The sequence below is a fragment of the Callithrix jacchus genome, chromosome 11 (genome assembly GCF_049354715.1).
Source record: "Callithrix jacchus isolate 240 chromosome 11, calJac240_pri, whole genome shotgun sequence".
Lineage (NCBI taxonomy): Eukaryota > Metazoa > Chordata > Mammalia > Primates > Cebidae > Callithrix > Callithrix jacchus.
Genome location: NC_133512.1, coordinates 69,317,874 through 69,330,310, shown reverse-complemented (window position 1 = coordinate 69,330,310; position 12,437 = coordinate 69,317,874). Strand labels below are relative to the sequence as shown.

The 12,437-nt window shown below is 35.1% G+C and overlaps 1 protein-coding gene across 13 annotated transcripts in view; it reads left to right on the top strand.

Annotated features, from left to right (window-relative positions):
• The window catches only part of CD36 (CD36 molecule (CD36 blood group)), a 126,899-nt gene that overhangs the window by 69,891 nt on the left and 44,571 nt on the right, over window positions 1–12,437 (top strand). For 7 of the 13 annotated variants that reach the window (XM_009002565.5, XM_078343002.1, XM_009002562.5 and 4 more), the window contains exon 1: window positions 2,534–2,629. The exons of the other annotated variants lie outside the window; for them this stretch is intronic. The gene's annotated coding sequence lies outside the window, so the exon portion shown is untranslated. Of the gene's footprint in view, window positions 1–2,533; window positions 2,630–12,437 lie in introns of those variants that run through there. 13 annotated transcript variants of the gene reach the window in all.

Here is a 12,437-nt window from a genome sequence, read left to right as displayed (position 1 = left end):
TATATTAGAACAAAAATAAGATATTACATTTAATAATTTAAATTCAAGGTTATGCATATATTTTTTTAAAAAATCCAAAGAACACTAGAGGATCAAAATAATCATAAAAATTAACTTCATACTAGTAACAGGGCACTAGTAACAGTGTATGGAAATGAAAAAGAGGTATAAATTATTCCAGTTATCTTGGCACTTAACATTAAGTTAACTAGTAAGAAGGGCAGGCGGCAGCTGAATGCCTAGGCATAGAGCGGCAGGTCCCCACTGGACTCCCACCTCCAAGCCAAAGACAGTTTAAAGCCTGAAAGCCAAGCTGTAAGTTAAATCCTCAGACTGTATTGAGAACTTGTCTTCCTGTTTCACATGCTTTCCTCTGATTGATGCTCACCCTTCACCTATTTTACATATACCTTCCCTTTCCAAATTGGTTTTCTACACTGTCATGCCCACCTTTGAGTGGTGCCTTTGCTTTACCTTTCTTAAAGCCAGCACACACTCCCCATTCTGAATCCATAAGAGGCCCTGGACCCAGCCACGTCAGGGACTTTCCCACCTTCAGTTAGGGGGACCACCTTCGCATCCCCTCTCTGCTGAAAACTCTCATCACTCAGTAAAAGTCTTCTCTGTCCTCCTCACCCTTTGATATTCAGCATATCCTCATTCTTCTGGAGCTTAGGACAAGAGCTTGGGAACCATTGAATGCTGCTGATGCTGCTGTGAGCTGGGACATGCCAGTGTGGCTAGGAGAGGCCCAAGTGCAGCGTGGCTGCCCAAGGATCCCTGGCTTACAAAGTGAACAAAAAGAAAAATCCTATATCACTAGCATTACTGAAGGAGAACAAAGAAGAATAATGGCATACACCAAAAATTAAAGCAATACTGTATCAAAAATCACAGCAGAACTTAGAGAAAGATGTTAAAAAGAGGTAACAAGTGGAGAAAAATAGAAAAAAGAGCAAAACAAAGCAATATACTAGTTCTGTTTTTTTAAAATAATCATTAGGAAGATTTACAAGTGTTTGTAACTCTAGGAGTCTCTGAGCTCACATTTGTTAAATGATCAGGACTAGATGTCTGTAGTGAGAAAATCAGAAAGGAAATAAGACATGTATTCTACATAGAAGTAGGTGAAAGTTCCTTGAACCATGAGTCACCGTTATTAATATCTGAACAAATGTGGATTTCCTATTAGTCCAGGAGATTTTGTGGTCTTCTACCTATGCATTTATATGCAGAATGGTCTTCTGTGTATATGCTGCATCTCCAGAATGTGAACTCCTTGAAACTACCTAGCAACACTTAATTACCTAGGCCAATTTGGACAGACAGTATTATTGGATTGTCTTGGTAAATACTGGTAACTTCAAAAACCAAAAATGCTCTAAAATTTGTAGGTAGATACTAGGCAATCTCTGAACTAAACTTTAGACAGCAGTCCTTGGTCAATTTTTTTTACTCTGTTATGTAAAAGTAGACACCTAGTAGTAATTCTAGCTAGCTTATAAATCTCTGATATTATTAATTTCTCTATTGAAATCTCATTGTTAGTATTTCTTATGTCAATCTTCTGTTCTAAAGAGAGAAAAAATAACTAAATTGTGGACTTCTATTAAAGGCTAGGGACCAGCTCTAGAATGAATGTTCTCAACCAGGATAACTGCCCACTTCATGAAAGTACACTAAAAGTACTAAACTCTCATATACATACAATAATATATATCTAAGTATTTGAAGTACATTACATATATCCTCAAGGAAGGAGTCACATTTTCTTCTACTTTGTGGCAGAGTTCTGAGCACATAGTGACCATGTGATAAATATTCATTCAGCATGTGAGTGTATGAGAATGTACGTCATCAACATTAATCCTCAGAGAATGACTACCTTAAGTGATCTTGGAAAAAGCTGTATTTTTGGTCTCATTTAGAATATACGGTGATTAATACTTATTTTTAGAGTGTATTTCCTTTTGTTTTAATTTATTTGATATATATCGCATATATAATATAGTACTCATCAAATATTGCTTAATTCCCTTTGCAACAAAACAGTTATTATCAGCCTGAACTTGTTAGTCTTGCAGGGCCCTGCCCAACATTTCCCTCATCTCCAGCTTTCCACAAACTGGAATATTCGCTGATGCTCTGTTTCTTCTCCCAGACCAGTATACATGTTGTTACGTGGTTCCTGGGAGGACTGTAAAGTCCTCTTACAAAGGCACAGGATGGAGTGAGTCAAGGGAGTTACTATGAGAAAGTAGGCATATCCCTGGAGAGGGGAATGCTTCTGTGTGCTTTTAGACGTCACAGAGTAATTGTTTCTTTTTTTAAAGGCAAGAACCAGGGTGAAGAGCAGCTCATTTTTAAGCTAGAGAGGTTAACAAACACTGGCGGCAGAATTTGCTTTGATTTAGGAATACCACTGTCTCACAGAAGTGTCAATCAGAATTCCACAGCCATTCTTGGACACTAGGAGGTGGGACTGACTGATGTACAGCAGTGATTTGACCCAGCACTTGGGGCAAACACAACCAGAGTCTGCGGTGCTAATTCCCTGGTCTTCCCAACTAGCGTTTTGAAAGTGCATTAAACATTTGTGGCCTTGAACTCTTTCGTCGGACTTCTAATGGTAAATATTCCTGTGTAATCACAGTAAAGTTACCTCATCTAAATATGTAAGATTCCACACTTTGCTTGCAATGCTTAAAATTTCCTACTTTGATCTGACTTTTGCTTTGTTCTTGTTCAGTTTAAGATATATTCGCATTTCTCTCTCTTCTCGCAGGGAGTAGAATTCATGGGGCATTGTAGGCATATAGGCAGCCTGTTTCAAACTTATAGATGCGAGGTTGTATCTAAAAGAAAGTGGAGAAAGTGGGTCAAATGTTTTTTACTATGAGTTGTCAGTAATTATTTCATTAGTAAGTGGTAAGAGGGCATTCAAAAGATATTTGAAATAATCTAATCCCTCCAACATGCACATGCTTCTACGCATGCAATAGTGGAGGAATATCTGAATAGGGCAAATTCATGTGCAGCCATCTTCTATTCTTAGGAATATGTATACATCCTGCCGGGCATAGTAATCTCAGCACTTGGAGGCCAGAAGGTCGAGACCAGCCTGGAAAACATGGCAAAACCCTGTCTTTACCAAAAATACAGTAATGCAATACTAGGATATAGTTCCTAGTATAACCTAGGAAGACTGTTAAGTTATAGATAGTCATTTTTTAGCCAAAAATGTATTATAATAAATGTCCTTATAAAAATTTGGATTCTCTTATATTAATATTGTAAGACAGAGTAGTGACTTCTCAATGTTGGAGCAAGCGGAATCTATCCTCCCCTGCTTTTGATTTCAATAGTGACAAGTAGAGATCACAAGTAGTCTCTGCTGCTGGCATTCCTGGCATGGTCACAGTAGTCAACAGTGACTACTGTGACTTGTTTGAGAGGTGACTTTGAATGTTTATTTTACTTTCACGTTAGAGGATTTAGTCATTGTATTGTTTGGCATGGGCTACTGAACCTCTGATGCAATAGCCAATAGGATATATGAAGTAGTGTTTTTAAAAATTAACCATTAAAGACAGTTTTCAATTTGCAAACAATTTCTAAGATATTTTCCATGGTAAGAATTAGCTACCCAGAATAATGGGAAATGTAGAAAAATGGGGGGTACTGGAACTAGCTAAAATTTTGCAGATTATGGGATAATTGTTTTGATGGTCACAAATGATTATTTCTATTGGTCTTATTTTATTTGGACTTGCATTGTGATATGTTGTTCTATAGAAACAAGCCATACGCCTTAACTTTATTGTGATTATCTAAAACAGTTGGAAACTGAGCCTGATGTATTAAAAGAGAGGGCAGGAGACCATGGTTTGCCTCAGTGAGCATTGTGTGAAGATAAGGAACTGAAGGTGTTTATAGATAGACATGGGAAATGCTAATGCATGCTCATTCAAAACAATCATAACCTTGCTTGTACTTCAGGTCTATGCAATTCTATTTGTCATTTGGGTGGTTAATATTGTGAGTCAAGTATTCAAGACAAGCTGCAATTAAATATTTCAACAGAAGACCTCAAGGAATTACTGATTTACAATGACCCATGTTACCTATGCTACAATAATTAGAAACAAAGAAATTGAAGTGACATACTATATAGTAATGCTACTAAACAAACACGTTCTTCTTAAAAGGCAAGGAATTTATGATGGCTAGTATTATGCAAATGTCTCTAAAGAGTTGGATGATGTATGACATTTTGTTCACTGATTCAACAAATATTTGTCTGCTCAACACATACCAGGTACTGACCATTTTCTATAACTAATTTCATCCACTTAGCACTGTGAATAATCCAATAATTCCCCAGGACAAATATTATTATTCAGTAAACTGAGTATCAATACAGGGGTGTATTGTATGGAGATCACGGCTCTCCTGGGTAATCAGGGGGTCTGCCATTGAGTTTGGCCCTACAAGTTTTTGTATTTTTTCCTTAAGAGATGATGAAAGATCAGCGACTCCTAACTATCTGCAGTCTGTGGAGTCTCATGTTGCTTAGAAACTCAGTGACTATGGGCTTGCTATGGCAACCCAATTTATCAGTGACTGCAAAACTAACTTAGCTGGCCTGGTGGCAAATCTCCATATTTTGCTGGTAAGAATATTCAGATAAGTTCTTTATCATACTAGTATTTTTATTATTTATACTATTGAGCTAAATTTTGTAACCTATCAAATTTTGAAAATAATAAATTATGATTTATAATGGTTTAAAACTACATGTAAATGAAGCTCAAATTCTGAATGTATTTTTAGATGTGAAATGTATACTGTCTGCCAGTTACCAGGCCATTGCCTAAGCTTAAATCTATGGTATGTGATTTGTGATTTGTACTATATTAAAAGCATGAGAAAACAAAACTAGTATAGTCTATTATCTATGTGCCAACTCTGCAAATTTAGCTTTTATTAATACTTCTATCCAAATAATAAATAAATTTATGCACATATAGTATAATTTAATAATTTCAGTTTACATTACAAATTCCCTATTCATATGTAAAAGATGTTACAGTAGTATTTATTTTTTAAATCTTATGTCCTAAATAATAGACCTTGAAATCTGATATACAAATGTATTAGAAAAGCAATTTACTTGAAGAGCACATTTTTTCAATCATGGGAAAGACATTAAGGAACATATTTTCATCCTTTGTTTGAACATTTGTTCCCTGGAGTACATTTACAAAAATGTTGCCCTTCCTGATTTTAGTCATGCTGTTAGATTTTAATAACAGGTTCTATTGTTTCACACTATAAATAAGCTACAATCTTCTCTGTACCTCTTCATATGTGAGTATTGCATTTATCTTATCTCCCTATTGATTCCAACTTTTGTTTTTAGCACAGTCAATAGCAAAAGTAGAGCCAGCATGCTCCCTTGAGACAGACTATTACAAGGTTCTATTTACTGTCCTTTTCTCCTGGGTTTTGGCATTTATGCATTTTGTTTTGATATTTAAGACTTCATCATATTAAAGGTTCTCTTGAGAGTGAATCAGTCTGACTCAGGTTTTTACAGAACAATGTTACATATGATTATATTTAAAATTTTTCTTTATATTTTATCCATTGCCACGTAATTCTGCAAGTAATGAAATTATTTTTGAATCCTCTAGTACCTCAGTTCAACCAGGCTATGCCCCTGTGGATGGTGATATTTCTCATCTCACAGATGGAAACAAGTACAAAGACAGAACTTAGGTTATTTTCTTGCAATTAATTCTCATTGGAATAGAAAAGCCAATTCCCAGGGGTCCTTGCTTAAGGCTTCAGTTAGTACACCATATTGACCCCCTCCCTTACAAAGGGGCATATTTTTAGTTAGACTACAGGCCCACTGCTCTTTAACAAAATAAATGAGCAGTCCAGAACACTAAACAACCCAAAGGAATCAAACTCTCGTCACGGGATCATATGTGTTAGTCTTTAAGAAAATAATAGATTGGCATATAAAAAATATTAGGTGGTAGATTACAAATATTCATAAGACTTGGAGAGTCTTCAATAGGCAAAAGCAAATCAATACAACTATTTAATGATACACATTTAATGTTTAATCATGCTTTTTGGTGTGATTGAATTATTTTAATAAATTTTACAAAACTTAATTTTAATCAATACATGTGTTTCTGCCAATGGATACATAAACACAACTGGTACACTGAATCATTAAAAATGTTTGGGAAAAGCTCATTGTGTGGAAGCACATCATTCAATTTTGTATTATAGTTAAAACTTATGAAAGGAAAGAATTAAAGCCTTTTATAAGAATATTTGCTAATATGGAACAATCAAACCTGTTTATTAAGTTGAGATTTTGGCGTGAAGAAGAGTACATCTGTTCTTTATTCCATTTCATGCCTGGTGTCTATTTTTATTAAACATAAAAAATGCACATCTGGAAAATCATCAGTGCATTTAAACTTGGTCAGATACTTGGATAAATAAAGGTACCTCTTCTCCTACAAAAGTATTTAACAACATGCATACCTTTAAATAGATCTGTGCTTTGATACCTAGACTTATAGTTTATTCAGCATCAATTCAGCAAACATTTGAGTACCTATTGTGTATCAGGCACTATTTAAAACTCTGGAATATAATGCTAACCACTGCCAACATGATTTCCAGTAATACGTTTTAGGGAGCTTCATTGTGACCTACTCTCTTGCTACTTATGAATGAACAAATGATGAATAGAGCTATTTGGAATCCTTTCTATAAGTGGAACACTAAACATTCTAAAGCTATATAGACGAGTAAAATATAGTCACATGGTATATGTGCTTTATGTTATATTAATATCTACATTTGTTACATAGAGTATAGAAAACCATTTTGCAGAAATATTTTTTTTTTGCTTTCTCCTACTTTAAGAGACCCACTGGGTAAGCCATGCTTCTTGACTGCACTTATGAGCCAGAAGTTTATTAAAATATCTATTATTTTAACCCATGTTTTAAACAGAATCACAAGGTATCAGTTTGGGTGCTTTCAGCCCGCAAACTCCAAATATATGAGACAGATCTCAGTTAAGTTAGAAAGTTTATTTTGCCAAGGTTGAGGACACATGCCTATGGCACAGCCTCAGGAGTCCTGACAACATGTACCCATGATGGTTCAAGTTTTATGCATTTTAGGGAGACCTAAGACATCAATCAACATCTGTAAGATGAAAACTGGTTCGGTCTGGAAAGGCAGGACAACACAAAGCAAAAACATGGGACAACTGGAATTGGGGAGGGGGTTCCAGGTCATAGGTAGGTAAGAGACAAATGGCAGCACTCTTCTGCGTTTCTGATTAGCCTCTCCAAAGGAGACCATCAGATAGGCTTTTAGCTTAGTGAGCAGAGAAGTGACTTTGATTAGAATGGGAGGCAGGTTTGCCCTAGCAATTCCCAGATTGACTCTTCCTTTTAGCTTGGTGATTTGGGGGCCCCAAGATTTGTTTTCCTTTCACAAACCTAAATTAGATGAATCCATATGAGGACAGGATTGCCCATATAATTGAAAACTCCAGTGTTAGCACTCTTCTGGCACAGGTGGATCAAATTATTGCTGCCTCTTCTTTTTTTTTTTTTTTTTTTTTTTTTTTGAGACGAAGTTTCGCTCTTGTTATCCAGGCTGGAGTGCAATGGCGCGATCTCGGCTCACCGCAACCTCCGCCTCCTGGGTTCAGGCAATTCTGCTGCCTCAGCCTCCTGATTAGCTGGGACTACAGGCGTGCACCACCATGCCCAGCTAATTTTGTTGTATTTTTAGTAGAGACGGGGGTTTCACCATGTTGACCAGGATGGTCTCGATCTCTTGACCTCGTGATCCACCCGCCTCGGCCTCCCAAAGTGCTGAGATTATAGGCGTGAGCCACTGCGCCCAGCCCAATTGCTACCTCTTCTTAACTTTCTCTGCTCTCTCTGGTTTGACACAGTCTGGCTTTCCTTGAGGGCCTCCAGCAGCATGGCTCTATGCTTCCTCCTTCTTATACATAGGCAGTGGGAATTGGAATAGAGAATAGATGATGATAGAAAAATCAATTCCCACTGCTGTGGAAAAAAGGAGTACACTTTCATGAGTTTTGGGGGAATAGGTATGTTCCTATAATGCTCCCTATTTAATTAAATAAGAATATTAAATAGTACCTTGATATTTTTAGAGACAATACCATATTAATATTTTCACATCAATATATGGAGAAACTTTTGAATATTTCTCTCTGAACTTAGTGTTAAAGGGCATCTCTGGAAACTAACCAGCCAAGACTTTCTGGAACACAGATGCTCCTTATTACACAAGATAAAATTATAGATCTGGAGTTGAGAAGTCTTGAAATGTTGCTTTCTTTTCTCTGGAAAATGCTTATGTATATTGATAACCCTTGGCGATTATAATTCAGTTAACTGAGATGGCTGAATTTTGTCCTTTATTCATTGTGCTTTATGTGTACAAACAAGCAAATCCCTCAACATACACCCTAATACTCAGAGATGTATTATTTCCTGTGTGGTTTTTTTTAAAATATATATATTTTTGTATGCTTCTTAGAAACTTCACCCCACAAGCTTTAAAAAAATGTAATCAGGGAGGCTTCTGTGTTCTGTGTGTACACATACATCTCTTTATTGGATTATTTTAAAGTAGACATTGCCTATTTTTAATCTTACTCACCCAGAATGGGATGAGGATTTTTCTGGAGACTGATATATTCAACAGTAGCTTTTACATATATATATTCATTTATAGCTTTTTTTCTGGTATCCTAAAACTTTTCTAGGTAATTAATTTGCATCAAAAGACTTAAAAAGAAACTCACTGCTCTATTTCTTTTATTTTTCCCCTAACCTGGCAGATAAGCCAGGGAAAAATTAGTAAATAGCACAAATTTTATCTTCATTTTTTGAATTTTGATAGTTTGAAAAATTAAAATATTTAATACCTAGGGTGCTAAATGTGAAGTTGAGATGAAGTGGCAGAAAAGGTTTAGTTTTGACTGAAATATTTTTTGATGATATTTGCAGACTCACTATTGCATATCAAACTGTCATTGGGGCAGTATGCTCATCAAAACAAGTATCTTATAAGTGGATCAAATGAGCACATTCATAAAAGGAGAAGAAGAGCTAGTGAACTTATAATTTCTTCTAATTTAGAAATATTTATGTTTTTCTTTGTGAAATTTTATGAAGTTGATCTGGAGACAGTTATAAATTTACATACCTAAAACTAGGTGCCATTTTGAAAGAAAATCAAGATAAAAATGCAATGTCAATAGTCAAAAATCAACCAGAACAGACAAATGTGGGACAATCAAAGAAGAAAAAATTAAGAGAAAAGTCTATACTGAAAGCTTATTATTAATAACCAGTCTTTTGGGATGTGCTTCTATATAGCATGGGAAATACTTGATGCATTTAATTGGGATTGCAGAAATGGTGTGGTTTCCGTGTTTTTATGGATTTTTTTCACCTCAAATTTTTGTTCACTGCAGGCTCCTTTCCTCCTGCCTATTGTGATTACTCAGTTTTCCCAGAGGGGAAACTGAGAGGAAAACAGCCTTGCAATTATCTTGGATCATGTCCAGAAAATGTTTTTAGTCCTTGGAATACATGGAGGATGTCACTCCAAGCCTTGTAAATGCTGCTTGGTAAAATAAATATACTTAGAATATTCACTCTGAATACGAAAGCACTGTGTGGTTAACAAAAGGAGTATTGCAGAGTACACAGAAACATGGGAAACATAAAATTTCAGTTTATATTTGTGTCTTTACCTGTGAACTGGGGCACTGTAGAACAGGACAGTTTGCACACCTACATACCACAACCAAGAGACCTTGGGTTCCAAAAGCCAATAAAACATCATGTCCTAGAAGTCTCTGAGGATCTAAGTACAAATTGAACACTGCAGAAGTAGCAGGACTAGTGGTGTCTTTTGAGGGAGACATTCCACAGCAATTAAGATTCCATACCTACTATTGTTTACTTAAGTCACAACCCCAGAACAAAAAAAGAACAGTGACATTTAGAATCTGAAAGGGGATGATCACAGTAAACATGTTTTGAGTCCTTCCTTGTTTGCTGGAGAACAGTGAGGATGATAGACACTTTCATAATGACAGGGTCCATGATACCTCAACCTACCTAGTAGAGTTAGAAGGATGAAAGATTTCCCTCTGCATAACCACAAGATGCAGTATTTTATTAAGTCCATTGTCATTGCTTCATAGTGTGAAGCAAATTTAAATGCTGCTACTAAAGTCTCAGGGCTAAAATGAAGTTTAATAGGTAAGTCAGAGTTCTCAATTATTCAAAATTTAAGTGTGGAAATTCCGAAGTGAAGGTTTTATTCTACTGCTGATAAGTTTGGAATTTTTTTTAATTCAAGAAGATAACCAGCTATCACAAAGAGACATCCAGGACATTTGCAGGGTTTCAGTGTTTCTGAATGATTCTGAATATCTAAGATATTTGTCTCATGTATCACGGAATAACAGTTTGCCACTTTTAAATGTCTGAATTCTAATATTTTCTAGACTATACTCATGTAAATATGATATAAACAAAGTGATTTAAATAATTCACAACATTTCCAGAAAAACATTTCTGGAAGTTTTATATATATATACACACACACACACACACACACACACACACATACATACACACCCATAAATATATAAATGTATAAAACACACCTATATGTATTTGCTTTTTACAAAGTATTACGTTTTGTTAAAACTCAAAAATGCATTTAGTGTAAGATGTTCCCACTTTTAATCCTATAGATTCTTAGAAATCTTAAGAATATGTGTCAAGTTATTGCAAGGGATTCATTTGCAAATTAGCACTCCAAACTAAATCTGTTAGTCTCTTGGAAGACAGAAAACTGAAGCTTGTCCCAGAGCAAAACCTTCCCTTAAGGTTTTTGAGAACCAAGCTGGAAAACGACTTTATGACTTCACTATAGGATTTGATAGGTTGTTTTATATTCCTTTGAAACTATTAGCAGAAGCTGCCATGCCACTCAGCTGCGGGGTTTGTGCCAAATAATTCTGTGAAGTCTCAGGGCAGAAAGATCACTTCTCCACTCATAAAACAAACAAGCAAACAAAAAGAACAAGAAAGGCATCAGAGATGTTTATTTCCTGTGTGTTCTCTTAATTAAAAAATTTTTATATGCTTCTTAGAAACTTTACCCCACAAGCTTTAAAATAAATGTAATGAGGTATGCTTCTGTGTCCCTGTGTGTATACATGCATGTCTGTATATGTATTTTAGTCTTTTAGGAAGCTAATGCCCAAGTGTGCTGTATCTTTAAACTTGTGGTAACAGATGGTCAGTTAATGCTAATGTTAATATCATTTTTTAAAAAATAGACTTGTCAGTGTGGTTTAGGGTGTTTATTAAATGGAACAAAAATGATTTTATGTCATCTTTCACTTGATTTCTTTATATTTTTCTGTTTTAATATATTCATCATGCTGATCAATTTTTTATTGTTTAAACAAAATAAGAAAAACCCAATATCATTTTAAAACACATCATTATGGCCAAGCCTAGAGCCAATGCAAAGTTAAATTATTTCTCTGAACCCTCTCAAAATTATTTTATTAGTTTATATTTAAGATTCCACTTTAGGGACTACCTTTTCAGTCCAGGGCTATTATATTTCTCAGAACTACAATTTGTTGTACCCTTAATTACAGTGAAGTTTTTTATCTTTCTGCCTGGTGAAATTCCAAATTAATTGCTATTTTTTTATCAACATTTATAAAATTTGGTGCTCATCAACCAAATGCTTGTTTTGGCTATGAATTATTAATTTTTTTCCTGCTATTTCAGCACACTATGCTTTGAGGCCTAGTTATTCTTTTACCCGAATTATTTCTATTTTTTCCTTAAATAATTAGTTTCCATATGAACACAATTTACCTAACTATGCTGATCATGACATTTTCTTGTTTCTTAGCATCATTTAAATGTTGACCAATTTTTTTCCTACTTAGAGAATTATTTTTGTGAACTGTTCAAGTAAGAATTAGGTTTGCCAGTATTTTGAGATGGCCTGTGAAATTTACATACTGATTTGGCCTTGCCCACATGAGATCTATACAGAGGTGTTCTCTCTCTTTAATTGGTGATTCTAGCATGACTTCTATTAAACGTATAGGTAAGATTATTTTCTATTTTTAATGCAATATGCTTCTTTCTGTCCTGGCTTTCAATTTATTAGGTCATGTGGTTTAAGTCTAAATTATTCTGATACTCCGAATTTCACCTTTAATTATGTTCTTGAAATTTTCTTTTAAAGGTGATATTAGAAATCTCCATTTCAGTTTTCAACATTTCACCGGCATTACA